Here is a 24857-nt window from a genome sequence, read left to right as displayed (position 1 = left end):
CATGGAGCCTGCTTCTCCCTCCTCCTGTGTCTCTGCCTCTATCTCTCTCTATGTCTATCATAAATAAATAAATAAATAAATAAATAAATAAATAAATAAATAAATAAATAAATAAATAAATAAATAAATCTTAAAAAAAAAAAAAACAGCCATGGAACACTGGAAAGCAAGGAAAACACTGCCCAATTCATGGCCATGAAAAAGCAACGTCCTTATGGACAGATTTTATTTTAGCAAGATTAAAAAGAGCATTCAAAGGAGACGGAAGATTCAGTGTGGTTTGCTAAACAGAAATGGAAAGTTTCATACACACAGGCATAGTAAAAAGGGAAGAAAAGGAGATTGGATTCAGTATGATGATGGCTACAAAAAGGTGGGAAATTCTGGGTAACACTGCTTGACAAGGATGCTCAGACCCCACCTGAGCCTAACATGTGAGAGAAAAAGAGGCAAGTTCTGAAAATATCTAGAAGTTCTAGCAGGCTGACATGGAATGCTCAGCTTGAATGTTGGGAGTTGGATGCTCAGAGTTGAACCAGAAAAGCAAGAACCATTTTAGGTATCTTGAACAGGAAGGAACTTACATGTAGGAATTAGGGATTTAAACTGTTGGAAGGCATAAAAAGTGTCGGAGTTGTGGGAGACAGCGCTGAGGAGCTCAACTGCTGATAGCAATGAAAGGGGTAATTCTCAGAACACTAAACTTCACAAAACCCATTACTTTCTCAATGAAACAGTGTCTATACTACTATCTGACTTCCAAATCTAATTTAAATGTCTCTCATTGATAGACTCTAAATAGGAAACCAGCTGACAGGGAGTTCAGAAAATGTGATTTTCAGGATTCCAGTCCCTGAATACAGGGGAGAGAAGTGAAGGGGGAAATAGCACTGAGTTACCAACATAAGCTTCCACAAATGACACAACACCACTGACATGGCCTCTCTCTTCCTCCGTCCCTCCCTGCCTCTGTCTCTTTTTCTTTCCGCTATTCACACCCTCTGTCTCCTGGAAATACAAAAAATTATGGTGGTCCTGGGCATGCTCCTTTCCCTTTCACCTCTCCATCCCCATCTAAACAATCACAAAGTCTTACCATCTCTGCCTCCTCCACCTGTCACTACATGTTATCTTCCCTAAGCTCAATCTTGTCCTTCAGGCTTTCACCCTTTCTGTTCCCTCCAGCTACCTCCTCCAACTCCACATCCCCTTCCTGGCCTCATTTCTACCCTTTATTTGGATGCTAGCTTGGTATAACTTACTGCCAAAAGCCCTTGCTCATTCCACCCAAGAGGTCTAATGTCCCTTTCATGTGCTGTCATAATGCCCTATACTTCTCCCACAATAACTCACACTGTATTTTAAATTAGGTTGCTTGTTAATACTCTTCCAGAGAGAGACTGGGGCCCTATTAAGACAGAGACTATATCTTGCTTGTTCCTATTGTAACCTTAATGTCTTTCAAAAATAAGTCCTTAAATACTTGTAGAAGAAAGGAAGACAGTGTTATGAATTGACTTTGGTCACCCCAAATTCATATGTTGAAGTGCTAACCCTCAATGTGATTGTATTTGGAAACAGAGCCTTTTAAAAAAGTAATTAAGGTTAGGTGAGAGAAAAGGAAGAAGACTTAACCCACTAAAATTTTAAGTGTCCTTATAAGAGGAAGAGACATTAGGGATATATGTGCACAGATAAAGGGCTCTGTGAGGACACAGCAAGCAGGTGGCCATCTGCAAACCCAAGAGAGAGGATTTGGGAGAAATTAAACCTAAGGACACCTTAATCTTGGAGTTTCCTCCTTCGGATCTGTAAGAAAACTAATTTCTATTTAAGCTACCCAGTCTGTGGCATTTTGTTAGGACACCCTAACAGACTAATACAGAGAGAGAAGGAGAAGAAGGGAAGAAAGGAAGAAAAGAGAAAAGGGGGGGGGGGGGAAAACAATAGGTCTTTCCCTTTATTTCTTTACTAGAGTTTCATTGATATAGTCAGTTTTCAAAATTCTCACATCTGGAACATATTATGTACCACGTTTGTAAGGAACTCCTAATATTCTTATTTATACTGCTTTTGTTTATATTCCCACTGATGTGAAATGAAACTGTAAGGAAATACACTGCCCATATCAAGAAAAATTGGCAACTGTTTTTCCTTCTAAAAATAATTTTACAGAAGAGTAGATCCTTGAAAGGTAAAATTTCCAAGAAGGAGGAAAGGTAAAAGTGTTTCCCTATTCTGAATCTCTTCTACATGACCTATCCCAAAAAGAAATAAAAATCAAATTATCAAATACACCCAACCTCCTGTGTTCTAGGCCCAAATTTAAGTTTTCCAAGAAGAAATTTTTAATAAAGCATATTAAAATTTGACAAGACTGACTTATTTTTCTTCCAGGCACTTTCCTTTTTAAGAAGGCAATCTATATTTATACCGTGCAATACAGTAGCTCCTAATGTCATGCACCTTTTAAATTTAAACTCTAATCAATTAAAATTAAGTGAAATTTATTATTTACTTCCTCAATCTCACCAGTAACATTTCAGCAGTCATGTGTGCCTAATAGCTACCATATTGGGCAGTGCAAATATAGAATATTTCTACCATAGTAGAAAGTTCTTTTAGATGGCACTGGTCTAGATCAATAGTTTAATACAAAGGAATATCTCTGAGGATAGGAATTTCAGACAAGTCAAGTAATAGAGAGAGGCTGAGTAGGCCTCCTCATACCCTATCCTTTTGAGCCCCTTTAACAGTAAGTTAGATTTTCAGTACCCATACCAGAAAACTCAATTCAAATTGACATAAACAACAAAGAATTTTATTTACTCACATAACTTTAAAATTCAATGGAGTTCAGGCATGGTTTAATCAGGATGCTGGCTCTACTTTTCTCTAATTTTTCCACAGTCTTTTATTAACAGTTTAACCCTTAACCTAACTTCTCTCAATGTTTACAAATTACTGCAGCAGTTCTGGACCTCTACCCCACACATTATCCAGAGAAAGTTTTTCTTGTCACCCTGCCGTACAATAAATGTCCTTTATTTCACTTATTTCACCCTGCTTGGGCCAATCAATCTTAAGCAATAATAATGCCCAGGTAAATAACATGAACTGATAATCAAAGTACTAGGCACTAATCCAGTCATCATGGCAGCTGTATCATACTTAAGCAGATTTGCTTAAACCTGTGAAGACTCACTCTAGAAACTGGGATAAAGTCAAAACCCCTCCCCACCCACCCATTGCTCAAAAAAACTGAACAGGGGCTCCCTGGGTGGCTCAGCGGTTTAGCGCCTGCCTTTGGCCTGGGGCATGATCCTGGAGTCCCGGGATCGAGTCCCGTATCAGGCTCCCTGCATGGAGCCTGCTTCTCCCTCTGCCTGTGTCTCTGCCTCACTCTCTCTCTCTCTCTCTCTCTCTCTCTGTCTCTCATGAATAAATAATAAATCTTAAAAAAAAAAAAAAAAAAACTTAACAGCTGCTATGCCATAGAGGGGGTAGTTCTCCAAAAGAAGTTAAGTGTTGTTTTAAATGGGAGCTCTGGATGCTGGGCAGGCACCCAACATATATGCCCCTATATACTCATATAAAATAAGTTTGTAGGGGTTTAAAACAAGTCCAAAGGTTATGTTCACTTTTGGTTTTGAGAGACCAAACCTCCAAAAGGTCAGAGATTTTATGCTACATTACAAACTTATAAGTTAGCCTGCCATTGTTATATATACACAAACATGTGTATATATATGTGTATATATGCATGCTGACAGAAACACCAGACTTCAGGATCAGAGAACAAACCATTTATTACTCACATCAAGAAGAGCAACCCAGAGCATCTTACATTGGTTCCCTTTGCCTCAATTCCCACAGGGTGACACAATGGGTACCAGGTGTTCACGCACACATGCATCACGGTTTTTGTGCCATAGGAGAGGATCCTTCAAATTATGAGATTCATAGCTTATACAGGGTAGCTGGCACATCTCTCCTATTCCCCCGCTGCTGAGAAAGAGAAAGAGAATTTTAAAACCCTGGAAGGTAAGTGAATGTCTCTCCATGGAAGATAAGTTTCTATATATCTTTGGAGCAATTCACAACCTCTAGCTTCTAAGACCTTTGCTATTCAAATATTCCCCTTGTTCAGAAAGCCCAGATCATGAAGAAATATGAGAATATTCATGGAGAATTATCTTCCAAAAGGATATTAGCAAATTAACCTCCAATTTGGCAACTCCACCACTAAGTTTGAAACTGGTTCCTCAAACATTTACCATAATGTTATCCATTTTATTTTAATTTACCATTTTTATAAGGTAAAATTTTATCCCAAAATGATATTAAAACAAAAGCTTTGTATTTTTGTAGTAATTAACATTTATTGCTAATTAAAATTAACATATATTTGCTGTGAAATTGCCAGTTTAAGTCCTTTGCACATTTTTCTAGTGTTCTGATTGTCATTTAGCATTGATTCATAGAATTTTTAATAATCTTTCCCTGGGATCTTCTAAGAGCAAAGCCTGGAGAAAAAGGTGAATATAGGCATGATTTGTTCAGGAATGCGATCCCAGAAAGTAAGGATAAGTGACAGGAGAATACATGCGGAAGAAGGGAGTATCATTCCAAAGACCAGTTTTCATGTTGCAAGTGGGAGAAATCCACAGATAACCTAAGAAATCTTACAGAATGTGTCTCAGGAAGGAAGGCAGAAGCATTTATCTTTAGTTACACATACCCCATTGGTCAAGGCTTGTCTTGCTGAGTGTGAACTCACCCACACTTCCTGGCACTTGTATATACCTGAATGTTGGATGGTTGCTCTGGGTCCCCAAACCTCAGTGTCAACAAAGTTCTGGAGCAAGAAGAGAGAGACTTACAACATGGGCTTGAGGTGAGCCTATGTCAGGGTATAGCCTCAGAGGCAGTCAAAGACAATCCAGAATCACAGCCATGATTAGACTGTGGGATAAGGCTGAAAGGATGTACCACTGCACACAAGAAGTGTCCAGCATACCAGTGTGCCATGGAGTACGCTATAAGATGGAACTTCTTTCCAGCTTCCCTACCAATGAAATGTCTATTCTCTATGTTTTTCTACATTTGTTCCAGGTTTTAAACTAGGGTAGGAAAAATCCTCCAATAATTTATCTGGTATTCTACTACTAAAATTTTAATCCAGCATCACAGATGGATCAGGGGGTTCAATTAACATCACTTTGAATTTCTGGTAAAGATTTCAATGATTCCTGTGAAGCATTTCCAGAGGGTATCATTTTATCCAAAATTTCTCTATGCCTTTGTATCTCATCAGAGTCCATTTGTACAAGTAACAAATAATTTTTAGAAATCTTAAATGAACTCTCAGGTAGCAATAAAGCCTCATAAATAATTTTGAGAAAAGGCCAAACATGCTGTTTTTATTATTTGTGTATGAATTGGTTTCAACTTCATGATTCAAAGGGATGAAACATAAAAATGTGATTGTCATCAACAAAAATTATGTATACCCTTAGAATGAAGCTCTACCCTAAGCCATATGCTAGTCAATCAGTGGTTGGGGTCACCAAATACCCTCCTACCAGAGTAAAGACCATTTAGTCCCTAAATTGAGGATATATTTGGAGAAGAATGAAGTTAAATCTGGTGTCCAATTAATTCTTCTTTCATATAGGCCCTGGGAAAGCTTTAAATGTTAAGGGCAGGGATTTGCCACTGGGCAGGCAGCTTGCCTGGGCCTGATTTCAAGAGGTAAGGCCCTGTAGGACCCTTACAACAATATAATACTTCATAGAGCCAAATTTAACAAGAATTGGTGAAAATCTTTCAGGATCCCACTAGTTCTGGGCTTCCCCATTAGACTCCTCCCTATTTTACAACAGCCCAAAAAACACTGCTGCTTTCCTGGGCTCTACCCTCTTTTTTAGGGCATTTGGAATATAGTTCATGGGTCTGAATGAGCTACTGGAATGTTTGTTGTAAATCAAGTATATACTCATAGTCCAGGTAGAGGTCCTTTGAGGCCAGGAACAGACTCAACTAAAGCCCCAAGCAGGACCAGAAACAGAGGTGAAAAACACCATTTTTTTTCATGTGTCATGGACATGTGCAACTTAATTTTCCTTCAGCTCACTTCTTAGGTTTTCACAAATTCCTCTCTAACCCTAAACTGGAGGAGTAACTCAGTCCTCACAACTATACCAGAGGAAAGCTGCTCTAGAGGAGAGCTGAGGTTCTATCCCTAACTCAGCATCAGCACCATGACCCTCAAAGCTAGCTACCCTGAAACACCCCACACACACACATGCAGAGCCTTCCACTTTCTCTTCCATTCCAAGCTGCTTTGGAAAGGTAAAGTAAAACAAACAAATGACAGAAGGAAGAAACCCTGTGGGAGTGGGTACTCATTATTGTTGCCATCAACTCCCAAGATCTGATTTGTACCTGCTCATTTCTGTGTCACTGGCAAGAGTTGGGTAAGTGTGTAGGCAGAACCTAGGCATCAAATGAAACCTGTATGTTTAGATTCACACTAATATTTAAACCATTTCAACATAGGCAGTCAGCCATCTCTTGGAACATAGTGGTCTTTGGAGGTTTTGTTGTTTTAATGCTGTCTTGAACCAGCTTTACAGCCCTGGCCACCCGGCTCCCCTTTCTTGAACATCAGTTATGTCCACACCCCAACCACCCCCCCTCAATCAGGCTCTCACACTCAGGCCTACTGTATACTCTCACTAGTCACCCCACAGGGCCAAGCACCAGACAATGAGGGACAACCCCTGTGCCCCAGAGTCAACTGAGATTACTCAAACTAGCCACAGAAACCTAGCTATCCGATCTGCCATACAAGCTCCCCACAGTTCTAGCGGGCGTTAGCTTATTGCCAGGTACAGTCCCCTGTATAGCCTTGCCCAGGAGCAGCCAGAAGGAATTATGAATTATGAATAACAGAGTCATGCCTTTCATCTATCCCAGTGGCCATGTTGTTTCCTCCCCCTAAAAGAATCTTTAAATCTTATCAAAAGTCTCTGTAACACATCACCAATCAAAAACAAATTGCAGACTTTTTTTCTCAACATATTCTTAAACAATGAAGCCTCATTTTTTTTTTAAGGAAAAGCCACAGCCTATTTCCATATTCTGTGAAACATCAGGAAGGCTACTGGAACCACACAATTCAAGCCGCCACATCTAAAAAATTACTTCATCCCTGCCTCCACTCTCAACTTCCCTTTGCAGACAAATCTTTTTAAAAAGGAATCTAATTATGTCATCATCTTAACCTTAAGATGATATAATGGTACATTTTGTTCACGTAACCTTTAATTCTTAGAATAAATTCTGAATTCTAAAAATAAAAACAAGAACAACCAATCACATAGCCCTCTCCATTACCCCTTCCAGGAATCAGACCTTATCTCTTAAAGCTCTGTGGCAGATGTCCACAGATTTCATATCTGACTCTGCAGGTGCTGAGCCTTTCCACTTCCCCTGAAACTTTCAGTTTTTCCACACATACTCTGTTTTGACAAAGAACCATTAAGAATAAGTACTTTTTAAAAGCAACATCCTATAATAAAATGTATTAGCTCATTTCTGCCTTTGGATACCATCCATGCATCCAACATGAGATGACATTGTGCAAAATCCCCAAGTGGGGCTGGCAGCCTGCATGGTTCACCATGTGAGGATGAAACCAAATCACCTTCTCCAGGACCACAGAGATTAAATTATTTTTTTAAAAAAGTCAAAACATAAAAAGGGCTGGATTATTCATTCTCCTAGAACTTTGGGTGAAGAGCTCTCCTTTCATTTTCCCTCCTAAATACAAGAGAAAACAGCTGACCCTCTTCACAGGACTTTCTCTTTTACAAGTCCCCACAAAACCACTGCAAGTCTCTTCATTACAAAGATGTAAATATTAGGGAACAGAGCTGCTCTGTCAGTCTATGGTTCTTTATATTTTTAAAACTCTTAAATACAGAGTTTGGAGAAAAAAATTTCAACTGGAGTTAAGGAAAACAGTGAAAGGTAAATTTCAAAGTGAACATCCTAAGGACTACTAAAGATTTGAATTTGTAAACTTTTCTTCCCCTATTAGAATGAAATTAAGGGCAATTTAAATGGTTTCCCTAAAGAGTATTGGTGCCATTCTCATCACTCTGGTTTCCTAAGGAAAGTACAGTCAACTAAGGATTGTAATTATCCTTGCATAAACAAGGGTAGATATAAAATGCTGAGCATGATACCTGAAATATAAACACCTCTCTTGTTTTTATTATTATTACATCACTATTACTATTATTATTTTCCCACAGGGCTTTCCCTACCCACACAAACTTCTATAAATGCTTTCTTAGGCTCTGCTATAAAAATCATACCAAACTAGCCTAAAAGTTCTAGGTCATGACGTTTAAAGAATTAATAGAGAAAGTATTTGCCATTTCATCTTTTTTTTATGACTCTATAATGAAAAATAATCATTCTGGACCAAAAAAGTGTGTTATGAAGAAAAATAAATAGAAATACTTTCTGTAAAAAAAAAAAATACTTTCTGTCCTAATATGCAGACATCATAGTTTTCCCTTACAATTCAAAGAAAAAATTTCATGAAAAAAAAAAACTCTTGCACTTCTGTCTACACTTGTCAACATCTCTCTAAAATTGGCAATCAAGAACTCAGATGTCCCTAATGGTATACATATCATGGAATGTGTCTTGTACTCCCTTCTATGTGCAAAAATACAGCATGTTCTACTAACAGAAAGTCAGCTGTTGACAGCAGAGCCATTAAAACCTAAGTGATCTTTCATTCCAGATCTCCTTGAAATTATTTTGCCAAGAAAATGGAGTTGCAGTATCCTCAAAGATTAGGAGGGAGGACATGGAGGGGGAAATAAAAAGAGAAATAGAAAAATTCTTTGAATTGCTTTTAGACCTCTCTCTCATATTTAGCTATTATTCTTGGAACACAGTTGTAAAAATGTACCCAGAATTGATCCTTTATAAACTCTAGCTTACCTTAGAATTATTAAAGGATATATATTTCTAGATCATAATTCAGAATGACAAAGCTAGAAAATACTCTTCCTTACTAACAAATGTGAGTTATAATTCCTAAACCATTTCAATTTATCTACTAAACTCAACAATAAATAATTATTAACTATAGGGGCCTCTATACTGACTATTCTACATACATAGGACTTTTTGTATGTCATAAGTGATAACAGAAAACCATCATAAGTTCCCAACCAAGGAAAGCAATGAAACAAAAACAGTTCTTGTGGGATGCTTTTCTTGCCATAGTAAGCAAGAATCTGCAATGCCTGCACAAGAGATTTACAGAGATTTCAGGAAAATCTATATATTTTCCTAAAATAAACAATAAATAAAATAAAAATAAATAATTATAGAGACTTCAGAGAAAGCTTATAGCATCTGCAGAAAAGTGATGCTGTGGGTAAGGAAAGAAAAGGTGACCCCTGAGGAAATCTAGAGGAAAACCCAGGATTTGGCATATAATACGATGCATTTGCCTAAGGAGAAGTAATAGTTAGAACTAGCTCTGAGATTGGGGCTGGAGAATGTAATTGCATTCTTACAGTACCATAATCAAACAGAAATTGTTTCTTGTTTTGGCCTCATTATAGAAAATAGAAACATTCATGGTCACAGATCATTTCTCATAATAATTTTCCTTTGCCTTTCACGCAAAATGAAATATAGCCAGAACTTTCTGTTTCAATCATCTTCAGTCATCTCACTATATATGCACACATGCACACATGCAATTCCTCATTTTTTTGAGAAATGACATATATGGTTTACATATACAAACATGTGGCAAGTACCTGTGTTGTGCAAAGTTAATTTATCTTTCCATCATCATCTCCCATTCCTCAACACCCCCAAGCACAATAAGCTCTAGCCTTTCCAAGTGACTTGCTACTTCCTGAATACTTGTTCATGCTTCTTTGCTTAGCACATTATTCTAGATGATGGTCCTTCTGTCAAATCCTCATCCTTCTGGTTCACCTGGAAAGTGCCAGCTCATTTTTCAAACATAGACCACTGGTTCTTCCTCTGTGATACTTTCCTCACATCCTTAACCCTTTCTCAATAAGAATTTTTGATACTGAGAGCTTGATTAAAAAACAAAAACAAAAAACCTACAGTATAAAGAGATAAAATGTCATGGTATCTCAAGGGGCTCATAGTCTAATGGAGTGACAGACAAAAATAAGCAATTATAGAGGTACCTGGGTGGCTTAGCCAGTTAAGTGTCTGCCTTCCAATTAGGTCATGATCCCAGGATCCTGGGGTCAAGCCCCATATGGGGCTCCCTGATCAGCAGGGAACTTGTTTCTTCCTCTCCATGCCACTCCCCCCTGCTTGTGTGCTCACTCTCTGTCAAATAAATAAATAAAATCTTCTTAAAAATGAGCAATTATAATACAATATGAGATGTTCTATAATAAAAGCAGAGTTTTAACAAGGTAAAGTAGCAAACATAAGCAATGAGTTATTTTACTTTCTTTGTGGAAGGCAGGAAAAGCTTCCCATAACAGTCAGCACATTTTCCTAATTATAATAGTTGCCAGGTTTTTTATAATTATTTTTTGTGTCTGTGTGTTATCAGTTCGGGTACCCTGACAACCAGGTGCCAAAATGGAATACAAGAAATTTATTGGGGGGCAACCCGGATGGCTCAGGGGCTTAGTGCCGCCTTCAGCCCAGGGCAGGATCCTGGAGATCTGGAATCAAGTCCCATATCTGGCTCCCTGCACGGAGCCGGCTTCTCCCTCTGTGTCTCTGCCCCCCCTTCTCCCTCTCTCTCTCTCTCTCTCTCTCTCTCTCTCTGTGTGTGTCTCTCATGAATAAATAAAATCTTTAAAGAAAAAGAAATTTATTGGAGTTAAAGTTTATGAAACATAAAGAAAGAAGAAGCAGGATTCCACAGGGAAAGCTTCTATACCTGATGCATAGCTGACATTTCTGTATAGAAAGGAGAGAGAAACAAGCCCGGGTAGAAAGAGCTTCAGACCTCGGGGAAATGCTAAGAAAGTCTTGGCCAGGCAAATGAGGAAATCTGCCATAAAGATTACCTGTGGAAGACTCCTGCTTCAGGCAAAAATGGTCAGGTCTAGCACCTTCACCATTCTCAGTCACTGACTGGGAGCTTCTTGGGAGTTTGACCTCAGCTCTGAAACTACTTTATATTCCAAAAGTATGGGAATGGTCAGATAACTACAAAAAACAGCGCGTTCTGTCTCAAAGGGATTGCTAAGTGCACCTTCATGACCGCTCCAGTCTAACTTGCTAAAATGCTGTGTTCTTCCAAGCCACAGATCGAGTCATGGTCTATTTGTATTTCCAGCATTTATTATAGTACCTAAAACTCAGTAAGTAGACAACAAATGCTTGATGAAATGACATTTTTAAATGCAATATGGTGAGTTAGGCATTATGGATACAAAATGTATATAAAAATGTTATTACTTATTTTTGGGTCATATAAATCTTATAAAAATATAAATGACACTATCAGGTGTCAAAACCTGGGTGACACAGGAAAAGGTACAAACATAAATTGCTACAGATCCATAAATCTAACACAGAATGGGCCCAGTGGCAGCTCTAAAGGCCTGCCCAATTCCAGATTCCCAAAGACATCTGGATAATAGACTTTTGTTATAGCTTTACAGAAATTAACCTAGGAATGTGTTTGGCCCACACTAGAATAGCTCTGGAGGTTGAGAATGATAGATGTTCAGAGCTAAGTGTACTGAGCGTTCAGTGCCCTCTACCTTTGCAATCATATTATAAATTGTACAACTTTGAAGTTTATGAGATCTGACACGATCCTTGCTCACACTCAACATGTGCAACTGTGTGTCTACTGGTAAATTCCATCTGAGGGTTCTATAAACTTATACCTCAGAGCTTATACCTCAATTTATCATTAAACAGTGCTGTGATTTCTCTACTGTATACTCTGATTAGACATTTCCTTACATTCATTTGAGATAATTAAGTCCCAAGTGGTATCTGTGTTTGGCTCTCTTCAACAATCTAAGCCTATTATTAACATTATGCAGGTTGGTAGCAACAGTGAGACTGATACAAAAATTCTGAGACCTATCATAGCTACGTCTCTGAGAAGAAAGTTCTGGATTATGGAAGGCAGGGGATTGAAACTATATTGAAACTATATCCTAAGCCTATTATTAACACTATGCAGGTTGGTAGCAACAGTGAGACTGATACAAAAATTCTGAGACCTATCATAGCTACGTCATTCTGAGAAGAAAGTTCTGGATTATGGAAGGCAGGGGATTGAAACTATAATGGCAAGCTGCTTCGCTGACCTTCTATGATTTGAGAGGACTAAGACCTTATTACAAGGGATACAAGGTAAAACTCCTCAGTGATGAATAAGTTATATGCCACTAACTTTCAAATCTCTGGGTCATCTGGATAAAAGTTATAAAAACTTGCTATGGCCCAGTAATTCCTGAACACTTAAAACTTGGGGAATGACAGGAGGGACAACAAAGATTGGAATCAATAAATATAAAGATTTGTACCACCTTAACAGCCATATGATGGACTGGGACAGTTAGAAAATGCTTGAAGAAAGAGGTGAATTTCAACCTAGTTCTTAAAAGAAAACTCACAAAGAAGGAAGTGGACATTATGACAAAAAAAGAGAAGCAGAACTAGAAGGAAGCTTATCATGATCTAAGTATGGTAAGGAAATCTTTGCAAAGAATGTTGATAAATTATTTGTTCATTTGTTTTGTCTTCTTCCAAAAAGCATTTGTGGCAGCATATTGAATATTATATTGGGATCAAACTATATAGGGCCTTGAACTTCAGGCAACAGGATTTCTTTATTATTCTATGAAGAATGAAGAGTGTCAATAAGAATTGCATTTGATGAATTTCCATGTTTCAGTGAAGTGTGAAATGATTAGATATATATAGTATTTACATACACACACATACAGGTACACACAGGCCATCCTCACCAACCAGCCTAAGATGTGCAGCCCCCACCTCATGAACATACTGACTTTCATGAAGAGCACCCTCCCTTTTGAAGCAGCTGTGTGCATGTATCCATCCCTACCAACAAGTGGATGTAAACATTTGTTACTCAACAAGCCACAAACAATAATGAAACAAAAAATGGAATCTAAGAATCCATTTTGTATGGAATATCATTTCTATTGGAAGATGATGATTAAGGTGTTTCAGTCTGATCCCCATCAGCATTACTGAGATTCTCTGATTTCTAAACCCATGTTGGCTTTTTTAGTCAACTTAAAAAAAAATAAAATAAAGTGTAAATTAACCAACTAGAATACACCCAAGAAAGCACAGTTTCTTAAATCATGCTTATAATGCAGTGTCCTTATCCAATTAGTACTCCCCAAATCATTTGTGCCTTAGGAACAAGCAACTGGCATGAATATGTAATCTTATCATGGTTTTTCAAAAGCTCAAACTCAAACAATGCAAATTAAGAAATCTATTGCAAGCCACTGACATGTCTAGGTAAGAGTAAATGAAGGAGGAAAAAACACTAGAAATGGAAGAAAAATATAAGGAATACCATAAAGAGTAAGTTGGCAGGATTTGGCAACTGACAAGATGTGAAAATTGAGAGAGAAGTCAAAGCCCAAAGATTTAGGATGATGTTGATAATAGAATGGAGTGCTTTTACCAGAGGAAGAGAGGGAGAAAGAAGAGAACATTAGTTTCCAGAATGGAATCTGTGAGGAAAAGCATAGCAGACAGAAACAATGGACCTGTGAGAGTTTGGCATTTAACTGCCTGGAATCTGCACCTTGAGGTGAATCTGGCACCACTCACCACCTGCCATCTGCTATCTGAGATGACCCATGGATGCCCTAAAACCATTCTCAGAAATGATTCTGGATGTTTATTGATTGTTTTAAACTTGCTTCCATTCAATCTTTTTTGTTTGTTTGTTTGTTTGGTTTGTTTTGAGCTGACCCTAACTTCTGGTTCTATTCTCCACTGATATTCCTGTTCCTAAGCTAAGCACTTAACGTTGATTTTTAGAGTCTCCTGTTTGACTCTTGACTCTTCTTGAAGGACTTAACTCGAAATAACCCCCAGAAATTCTTGCTACCCCAGAGATCCTCCTCTGACCACAGCTCCTATCCTAGCCCATTTTTCAAGTACTCAACTGTGTCCATTCAAACAACCATAATGAAAGAATTTTTTAAAAGCTGGAGATGGCAATGTAGGAGTCATCTAAGAGTCAAAACTGAAGGCATGAATGAAACCATCAGAGCAAAACCACAGAGATAAAAGAATTATAGAACTTTGGAAAATATCTACTTTTAGACCTAAGAAGGAGAGCACAGAACAAAGCAAGGACAAAAAGAACCATCAAAAGATAGTAAAATGGCCAGAATATGGCAGGTCATGGAGTCTAAGGAAGGAAAGAATATTTTTAAAAGATTTTATTTATTTATTTATGAAAGACACAGAGAGAGAGAGGCAGAGATATAGGCAGAGGAAGAAGCAGGCTCTCTGAGGGGAGCCTGATGTGGGACTCTATCCCAGAACCCTGGGATCACGACCTTAGCCAAAGGCAGACACCCAACCACTGAGCCACCCAGGTGTCCCAGGAAGAAAAGAATTTTAAGGAGTAGAGAAGGATAGGAGTTTTGAAACCATGTACAAGAGGTTACGCTCTAAGAAAGTGAAGGGAGTATAGATATGTTAAACTCTCAAGAATTCTGGGGTGAAAACAATGTGAGAAACAGTACAAAAGCTTGTGGGGAAATCAGGTACAAGAGAAGGATTTTTCTTTTCTCTCTCTCTCTTTTTTTTTTTAAAGAATTTACTTATTTGAGAGAGAACAAGAGAGAGACAACAAGCAGGAGGAGTGGCAGAGGAAGAGGGAGAAGCAGGCTCCCTACTGAGCAGGGAGCCCAATGTGGGGTCTCAATTCCAACCAGCCCAATGTGGGATCTCAATTACAACCATCATGAGATCATGACCTGAGCCCAAGGCAGATGCTTACCCAACTGAGTCACCCAGGTGCCCCAAATTTTTCTTTTCTGTGAACAGATAGGTTGAAGCAAGTTTTCAGGGAAATTGTCATTGAAAAATGAAAGCTTAAAAATAAAATGAGATGGGCAGCCCCGGTGGCTCAGCAGTTTAGCGCCTGCCTTCAGCCCAGGGCGTGATCCTGGAGACCCAGGATCGAGTTCCAGGTCAGGCTCCCTTCATGGAGCCCTCTGCCTGTGTCTCTGCCTCTCTCTCTCTCTCTCTCTCTCTCTCTCTCTCTCTCTCTCTCTCTCTGTGTGTGTGTGTGTCTGTCATGAATAAATAAATAAAATCTTAAAAATAAAATAAAATAAAATAAAATAAATAAAATAAAATAAGAGAGGAGGAATAATTGATGGAACAAGCTCACAAGGTTAGCAAAGGTAAAGAATGCCTGAATAGTCATAGTCCTACATTAGGAGTAAATAAAACAATGCAGCATCACAGAGGTTGAAGAAAAAGAAATTCAAAAATGGATAAAGAGGTACTAGCAGCCCCAAATACTAGGAAAAGATGAAGAAGGCAATGTGAGAAAGGACCCTTGGTTGCCTATTAGAGACCAAACTGTGCCATTGAAAGAAGTTTTTTTAGCTGGTTGCTGGGAATAGAAGCAAGAGTGTAGAAGGATAAGAAGTGAAAAGCAGGAGGTAGAGGCAATAAATGTAGACCACTCCTTTGAGAAGTTTTGTGTGAAAAAAAGAGACAAATGGGTAATAATTCAAGAGATGCAAAGCCAAGATATATACGAAGTCAGGGGGACTGCGTGTGTTTGCAGAGGAGAGGACAATACCAACAGAGAAGAGACTAACAGCACCAAAAAAAGGAATAATTGCTGGAGGGAGGCATGAGGAAGTTGAAAAGAAATTGAATCCAGAGCATAGGCTAAAAGATTAGTCCTGAAGGGAGGATAAACAGCTTGCCTCTGAGAACAAAAAGAAAATTCAGTGAATACATGTACTGAGATATTTTGAGAAAGGGAGTAACTTCTAGCTTAGTCCAAATTCTCCAAAAGTCTTTATGAATGGTTGTCATTAACAAATCAACTATGTCAAGTATAAATCATGCATAACAATCTTAGGTTTCATTTGAATTTTTCACGTACACAGTTTTGTTTGAATTCTGCTTTGTGTCTAGTGCCTTGTCTCTATGCTCTATTTGCATTGGATTGAGAAAGAATAATACACTTAATTTAAACTGAGAGACTAGAGTCATAATAATGAAGTAAAAAAAAAAATCACAAGATTTAGGGAATTACTCATTACAGTAAACAGGCCATAGGGAACAAAGGCTTTGTTTTCCTCCTAATAAAAATAAAAAAGAGGAATGATGAGTTTCGAGAATAGACAGGAGAATTTTTATGTTCACTGGGATAGCACTGCAGACTTAACTCCTATTTTCAGAGATGCAAGTCAAAATCCTCTGTGCAGTGTCAGCCCAGGTAGTGAGAGACCTAAGAGAAGGCAGACAAGGAAGAAGATAGCAAGTGTGGTAAACAGAGTTGTTCCAATATAGAATCTTCTCTTTTCATAATCAGCTCTCCACATTCTGCAGGAAGCTGAAAGTTCTGTTTCTCAGACCCCCTTGCAGTGACATCGACTCTTCCAGTCAGATACACATGCATGGGACTTATATTCAGAACTGAATTAAATGGACAGAGAGATCACACTTGAGATATAATCAGCAGGTGCTGATTAGCAGACACTGTGTGACTCTGAAATCAACAGTTCTCAAAGTGGCTTCTGGATTGCCCCATTCTCCAATGGTATGTTCCCGGAGAGGCTGAGGAGCATAATACTGGAGAGAGAGACTAAGACAATGGTTTCCTTGGCAGGCCAGTTCATTCTTGGACGTCCACTAGAAAGCCTGCTCCTCCAGTTATTCCAGGGATTTCTCTAAGCACGTAAGTCTCTATGTTATATCCCTTTCTGCAATTGGTTTCTGTTTCCTCAAACTGGAGCCTGAATGATACAACAGGGCAGAAGGCAGCAAACAACAGCCCTTGGATTAAACTGGCCAGCCACCTGGTTGGGGGTTTTGGAGTTTTTTTTTCTGGGTTTTCTTTCTTTTCTTTTCTTTTATGGCCAAGGAGGTAGGAATAGTTTTTACATTTTTAAGTGGTTACATTTTAAATTATTATATAAGGTACAGTAGCTAGATTTGTTCAATAAAAATACTAGATGCTGAATTAGATCTGTAGTTCAGATAAATAACAAAAAAATCTTTAAATATAAATATGTCCCAAATGTTGTAGAGGGCATACTTATACTAAAAAAAATATTTTCTTTGGCAACTGTAATATAAGCGCCGATAAAATATCCTTGATTGCCTTTCGGCCCAAAAAGTCTAAAAAAATCTCAATATGTGGCCTTTAAGAGAAAGACCTTAAAGGGATCTGTAAAGTTCTATAATAAAGGCTCTCTGCACATACATTCGCTGTTGCCCAGGGCTGCTGAACCAATTCTGCCAGTTTGGGCAATATTTAATGAGCATGTTAGTGCTTCCTTGGGAGTAAACTGGAAAAATCAGAAGTGGCCAGAACAGCTTAGGGAGACTCCTTGGTAATAGATGCTGATGCTGAAGGAAGCAGGCCTCAAGAATGGGACTCACTAACAGAAATCAAGATCTAAAGAAGAGAAGCAAGAGACATTTCTCTCCATGAGAAAGCATACTGGTTCCAGTCCTGATGGAACTAGAAACAGAAGTCTCTAGAGCAAAAACATCTCTGACATGTTAATTTACTGCATTCTGCCTGGATCTAGAGAAAAGGCCCAGAAATCGCTGTGGATCCACCATAAAGGATGAAACCAAACATAGAAGTACACACACACACACCACACACACACACAAAGGAAAGCGATTCACATAGTGTGCCAATTGAGGTATTAAGTCATTGTCTCTCAGTCCCAAATCCACCGTTCTTTCCTCTGTCATGTGATACTGCATTTGGGACTCTACAAATCCCATTTCTGCTATTGCCTCTTTCCCTGTTGGGCTCCCCAAACAGAGTAGAATCTGGAGGAGAAGGAAGGGACTTGTTCCTTCCCATCCATATCCTACGGATCTCCACTCTATAGCCACTCCTTCCAGCAATGCTTCCTTACCTTCCTGCAACAGCATCTGAACCGAGTGTGCAACTTTTCTAGCATCGCAAAAGCAACCTCAGAGATACTAGCACCATCCAGCTGGTACCTCCCCAGGGGCTTTGAAGTTCAACTCTGTGAGGTCCCATCTCTAAGTTACTAAATTTTAATGATTCCAAGCATATTAAGTTCCAATCCCCTTTAAGAGAACTGGCTGTGAAGGGCTTAGTTGACAATAGCCCCTGCTGTGGCTTTCACAGTGGCCACATTACCACAAATGAGCTGAGGTCAAACCCCTACTCCCATCTGCCACTCTCCCCAGTTCTGGGCAATTCCTAAGAATGCCTGGGCACAGTGGGGTATAAGTGCTAGTCTGTTCCATAAGGATGCATAAGGATGTAGGACTCCACTAAAGGGTAACTTTGACTGAGGACCCCTCACCATCCTGGTTGGAACTTTTTTGAAACTGCCCCATTGTCTGAGAATTTTCTGCCCTCCCTCTTTATTCACAGGTATTAGACCTGTCCCAGGGTCTGAAGGCTGTTTCTGCCTACTTCTGCTCACTTACAAATTAGCCTTCATATGTGTTTCTCCCAATAAATCTCTTGTACATCGAATTTCATCTTGGTGGCTGCCTGTCCAATAAACAAACATAGAAGTAATTGTAGTAATCCAGGCAAGGGATGATTCCAGTTTAGAGGAGGACCAGTACACATGGAGACAAATGGACAGTTAGGACATGTACAGACATGTATTACAATGAAAGAATGTACAGCACCTGTCTGTTGTGTGATTAGATGTTGGGGAAAGTGGCATGAGCAGATTTTAAATTATACCAAAATGGGGCATCAGACTACAGTTTCTAGTAACTTTGGATATAACTGCCTCTTGTATTACAAAACAAAGTTTCCTTTGGGATTCATAGAGGTAAATGCCTCTTTTCAAGGTTTAAATCATGGGGGCACCTGGATGGCTCAGTCAATTAAGCATCTCCCTTTGGCTCAGCTCATAATCCCAGGGACCTGCAATTGGCCCCATGAGAGGTTCCCTGCTCAAGGGGAATCTGCTTCTCCCTCTCCCCATTGCTCATGCTTGCTCTCTCTCTTTCTCTCTCTCTCTCGCTCTCTCTCAAATTAAATAAATAAATAAATAAATAAATAAATAAATAAATAAATAAATAAAATATAAATATAAATATAAATCTTTAAAAAAAAGATTTAAATCATGACAGATAATGTTCCCAAGGGAAGTTGCATCAGGGATACACAGAGACTAAATGGCCAGTTACTATACTAGTATTTCTCTCTCTCACCCTTTATCATGAGTTCTTCCTTCCTGAATTATTTTGTGTGCTTTCCATTTAAACAACTTTATTTTTCATGACTCGCTTTGCCCTCAGCAACCCTTGTCATTAATGGTCTCTCACAGTTTCTTTAGCCACTTGGCTTATAGGACAGCACACTCTCTGGGTTCTCTTCCCTCCACACTGGCAATGCCTTCTCAGTTTCTGTTGCTAACTGCTCTTTCTCTGCTAGACTTCTAAATGTTGGAGTGACCCTGGGCTCAACCTCAAGCTTCTCTTCCATTCATATTCACACCTCTCACCTCCTAGACTATTTTATCCAGTCCTGGGACTTCAAATATCATGAATATATTCATGACTCCCAAATTGACTTAAGGAACCTGACTCCCAGACTTCTCTCTGAGCTCCAGGTTTGCTATTCAACTACCAATTCAACATCTTCATTTGAATATTTAATAAGCAACCTAACATACCCAACAGGAACGTTTGACTTCCCACTAACACTCCCCCAGATCCTTCTGCTATTCTCCTCCTATCCCAGGCTCTCCACTCATTAAAAGCACCTCCCAAAACCCAATGGATTCCTTTCCTCTTTAACTGCTCCCCCTCCTTCTCTCTGGAGCCTAACCATAAACATATCTGGACATGTCCTGTCAGACCTAACCTGCACTGGCACTCTCTATTCCCTTTACTAGCTTTCTTTTTCTTCATAGAGGCTTGCACTATATGTGCATGGGTATATATTTTTTGTCTACTTGTGTCAAAACAAAACAAAAACACAAGAATGTAGTCTATCTCTTTGCTCACCACTACTTCTCCAGTGCCAAGAACTGAACCTGGCACATACCAGGCATCATAAATATTTGTCAGATTAATGAATGTCTAAGGGAATATGTAAATGAATCAAGGAGAGCTTCCCACTGCTTTTAATGTTAACATAGTTTTATCTCTTTAGGACTTACATTCTAAAAATCACTTCTTGCTTGCAAGTGGAAGAACTTACTAATAGAGCTCCAGGTCACTGAAGCTATTAATAGAACAGTAATTACTTTTAACATTTCAAGCTTTTATTTTTTTTTGTTTTATACTTCACAAGTATTATCTGCAAACTGAGCAGGTGACTAGCTGAATCTCTACTTTTCAGGATGTCCCAACACTTACCAAAGGAATGGACTTCATGCCAGCATTTTCCAATGAAATTCAAATCCATATTAAAAAAAAAAAAGGACATGTTCTTTTCTCTTGCATCTGTTAGTTGTCTCATAAGAGTAACCTCTCCCCATTTTCTTCTAATGGATTATTTGATGATTTCTGATCAATATCCTCCAAACTTAAATATTGCCAATGTTATCATTTGTTACCAGACAAGAGTGCACCAGTCCTCAGCCCTTAGATCCATCTCAAACTTGTACACTGTACCTTGAAAACACTCCTTGCCAGTACATTTGGCCCACACTAATGCACATTTGATTTTTAAAAGCAAAACTTTTTCTGGCACAAATAGCTCCCTAAGCAGATGAACCTAGAAGCTATGCCATGAACTGACTGTTCCACAGACATTTAAGAAAGTCTGAAAGTAACATATAGAAGGGTCAGTCATCTTTCTACCAAATGGTTTTCCTGGGAACATTTGTTCAAAAAGTCAATCTTTCCATTCCAAGTTTATGAGAGTTTCTGGGGGAAATAACCTTTATCACTAAGCTGTCAGAAAATCCTAGATGCTGAAGAAGAAGAAACCAGACCTGTAACCAAGAAAAAATGCTTTTAAAGAAAAATCTGTTGCTCCATATTTGAAATGGAAAGCATTCCTTATGCTACAGAAAGTAACTTACATGTTTAGCTGCTGTTGAAAATGATGGATGTTCTAAGTCATTTGAAATACAATTTTCTAAATTAACAGACAAGAATGTATCTTTTGTAAGAATAATTTCTCCTGTTTATCTCATACTTTCCGAAAAAAAAATACTCACTCCGAAAAGCAAATTCAGATATTATAAAGATCAAATAAACTTAAAAGTAGTTTGATTCCTCAAGAGAAGAATATAAAAGATTTCTTTTTTTAAAAAAAGCTATATATTTTGTACATTAATTTCAGTTACATATTTGCCACAGAATACAAACACTGGGACTGTGTCATCACAGCATATGTGATCTTTGACTTTATTTTGGATACTGAGGTAATTTACTTAATGTTTGACTTTTGCAACAAAATTCTGTTTTATAACCTTGCTCAGTGTCACTAGTTACCAGTCTTTATTTTGGTTTTCCTCCTGTGTGTTACCTTTTCTTTATTATGACATTGTCCTACTAAGCTTACATCCTATCATTCCTTCATTCACTCATTCAACAATCCTTGCTTGAGCTTCCACAATATCCCAGTACTAGTGAATATCCCAGGAGCTACACTAGGTATTGGAAATACACTAGCAATCCATGCCTTGAGATACTCATAGTCTCACTGTTTATATTACGATGCCTAGAATTGAGTATCTTTGAGGAAAAATGTTTTTAAGAAAATTTTTTAAAGATTTTATTTATATATTCATGAGAGACACACACAGAGGCACAGACATAGGAAGAGGGAGGAGAAGCAGGCTCCGTGAAGAGAGCCCGATGTAGGACTAGATTCTGGGATTCCAGGATCATGCCCTGAGTCAAAGGCAGACAGACGCTCAGCTGCTGAGCCACCCAGGCATCCCTCTTTGAGGAATATTTTTAGAAAACACACATATTATTTGTTGCCCTGCTTCTTTCCCCCACCAGACTGGAGGCTCTTAAAGGCATATGTCATAAAATAGTCCTCCTGGTTCCTTACAATCTGTCACAGCGCCAGGTATATAGTAAGTGTGCAGTAAACACAGATTATGTCTTCTCATCCTAGACTTGATCAATTCTAAATGTCTCAAGAATATCAGATAAAAGACAATGGTATAAATTAATGGTGTTTCCCCTATTAGCATCTAGAAAGGAAAAAGGAGTCTTAGATCAAATTAGAAATCATCATGACCATCCTGAAACAAATTAAAATATGAAATGGAGCTGGAGTTTGACTTGGCCTGGAATATTATATTTCTGAGAGTACTCTAATTGTTCATAAAACCAGGATTATAGAGATATAGTCACAGATATGTTACAGATTTTCTAGGACTAGATAGCTGTTTATTATATCTCTAATGTACATAAATCTGATTAGAAACCCTAATCCCAAAGTCTTTGACCAACCATTTACTATAGCACAAAGTCCACCAGTGAAAGAGACATTATTCATTCGTCCAATCAATAGATATTTACTGAGCACTTACTGTGTTCTTGAGAATGGACTGAAGTCTGCATTAATACCAGTCACCTTATTTAGTAATTTGTACAGTCCCAGTAGAAACTACTGTGCTAAATAGTTTGGCCTATTGGGCCTCAGGAGCACCAATTTCCCTTTCAGCACAAATCTCAGAAAACAGGCAAGCAACCTGCCCATATTTAATGCTGGTCTTCTAACTCCAGTTCTTCTCTACTTGTGCTAGAGTAAGCCAATAGAGACACAGACAAGAGAGCCATCCATACACCAAAAAGTTCAGCTAGTGTGCTTACCAGGATATGTGGCCAATTCCATTTTCCATTGGTCTCATCCTGTTTAGGAATTCCACAAGTTGGGTTATCCCTTAAATGACGGACACCATAAAGTGTGGTATTTACCCATCAGCATGACTGGAGGGAAAAAAATGAAAGCATGTATCTCATCAAAAAGTATCTACAGAAAGGTTTTACTTATAATCTCTTATTCCTCCCACCAGAAGCACCATGGTATTTCACTGAGAATTCCATGCTAACTCTTCATTGAGCATTAAACTAAGGAGAGAAAAGATTTTAAACTTACATACCCAAACACTCACACACTAAAGATACTGGAGAGTAGGACCAACATCATTGTGCTCAGAGTCTTTCCACCAAACCCACGTGTGGTCCCAGTCTGCTGAGGCTGAGCCATAGCAGGCAGGAAGTTATGAAGTATGCTGTCTCCTCTCTTTCCCATAGAATTTCATTTCACTGTCACCACAAGCAAGCCAGGCTATATGCTATATCACCATTTATCTCTGTAATCATCTTTCCCATCAAGACAACAGCAGTTAGGTTACCTATATAAAGTGTCCTAATTTTCAAAAGTGTACTCAATGCATTTGCCACTTTCTCACAAACATACTTTGGTGTTAGAAAAAAAAAAACAGAATCTTACTATATGGTTCTATTACATGCTTAATCTTTCTTTCCCTGTCTTTTGCCCCACTAGCCATGATGTCCCCAGTCCTACAAATGTTTTCAAGTCAATGCTGCTTGCATTTCTTAAAATGAAACCCCCTTCATCCAGTGCTGTGATTAACAGTAAATGGTAGTGTGTAGCTTCTCTATTTGATAAAAAGATGCACTAGGATTGTATGGTATGGCTTGGCAATCAGCCATCAAATAGAATAATTCCCTTTAGAAAACCATACAGTTTTGTTTTCTTCCTTCTTTCTCCTTAAACCATTTGTTTGGACAGAAGATGAAAAAATTTCATTTAACCATTATTTTTCTATTTTATAGTTTATGGAAATTGCTCTCAAAAGAATTAAAAGTGTATTATTTGTGTCTCTTACTCATTACGTGGCATATTACTGGGACTTCTTTTTTTTTATTTTAATTTTTATTTATTTATGTTAGTCACACAGAGAGAGAGAGAGAGCGGCAGAGACATAGGCAGAGACATAAGCAGAGGGAGAAGCAGGCTCCATGCACCAGGAGCCTGACGTGGGATTCAATCCCAGGTCTCCAGGACCTGGGCCAAAGGCAGGCACTAAACTGCTGCGCCACCCAGGGATCCCATTACTGGGACTTCTTAAATACTCTGTCATAAAGACTTTTTGAAACTTTACTATTGAAACTATTTTCATTTACCAAAGTAATTTAGAAATTCCAAAATCTCAACAATAGGTATTCAAAACTCACAAAGCTTCAGAATGTATATTCTAGTATCTTCTATGAAAATGCTTCCTGGAAATCTATTTTCTTTAAATAATTCTTTTCACAAAAGCCTGAAGTCTTTTTTTCTAGCTTCTACAGAAGTTTCCTCTTACTTCAAGCAAGTAGGTCTGACATGCACTCAGTACTCATAACCTTGCTTAGCCTGTATTCTTTGGAAACACACAATGATTTCTGACTGGATTTAATCCTAACAAAACTGAAATCTTAATATTAAAAAATTAGAGTAGTTACATAGAAGACAACTTCATGTAAGATGCTTGTAGTAAATGGTCCTGTTTTTTTCTCCCCAAGATTCACATTCCCTCTTTCACAGAAATTTTTGAAATTGTTTTTGAAAATTTCAATGAACACTTCACAAAAAT

General features: G+C 38.4%; 2 long non-coding RNA genes across 3 annotated transcripts in view; one reads left to right on the top strand and one right to left on the bottom strand.

Moving 5' to 3' along the window:
- The window catches only part of LOC111098317, a 100367-nt gene that overhangs the window by 61758 nt on the left and 13752 nt on the right, over positions 1–24857 (bottom strand). The window contains exon 2 of the long non-coding RNA XR_005367921.1: positions 23068–23184. This is a non-coding gene — a long non-coding RNA (uncharacterized LOC111098317). The remainder of the gene's footprint in view (positions 1–23067; positions 23185–24857) is intronic.
- LOC111098318 overlaps positions 16679–24857 on the top strand; it is a 33651-nt gene continuing 25472 nt past the window's right edge. For both annotated transcript variants that reach the window (XR_005367923.1, XR_005367922.1), the window contains exon 1: positions 16679–16999. This is a non-coding gene — a long non-coding RNA (uncharacterized LOC111098318). The remainder of the gene's footprint in view (positions 17000–24857) is intronic.

The sequence above is a fragment of the Canis lupus genome, chromosome 12 (assembly GCF_011100685.1).
Source record: "Canis lupus familiaris isolate Mischka breed German Shepherd chromosome 12, alternate assembly UU_Cfam_GSD_1.0, whole genome shotgun sequence".
NCBI classification, from domain to species: domain Eukaryota; kingdom Metazoa; phylum Chordata; class Mammalia; order Carnivora; family Canidae; genus Canis; species Canis lupus.
Note: the sequence above shows the minus strand (reverse complement) of the source record. Positions and strands in the feature narration are given on the sequence as shown.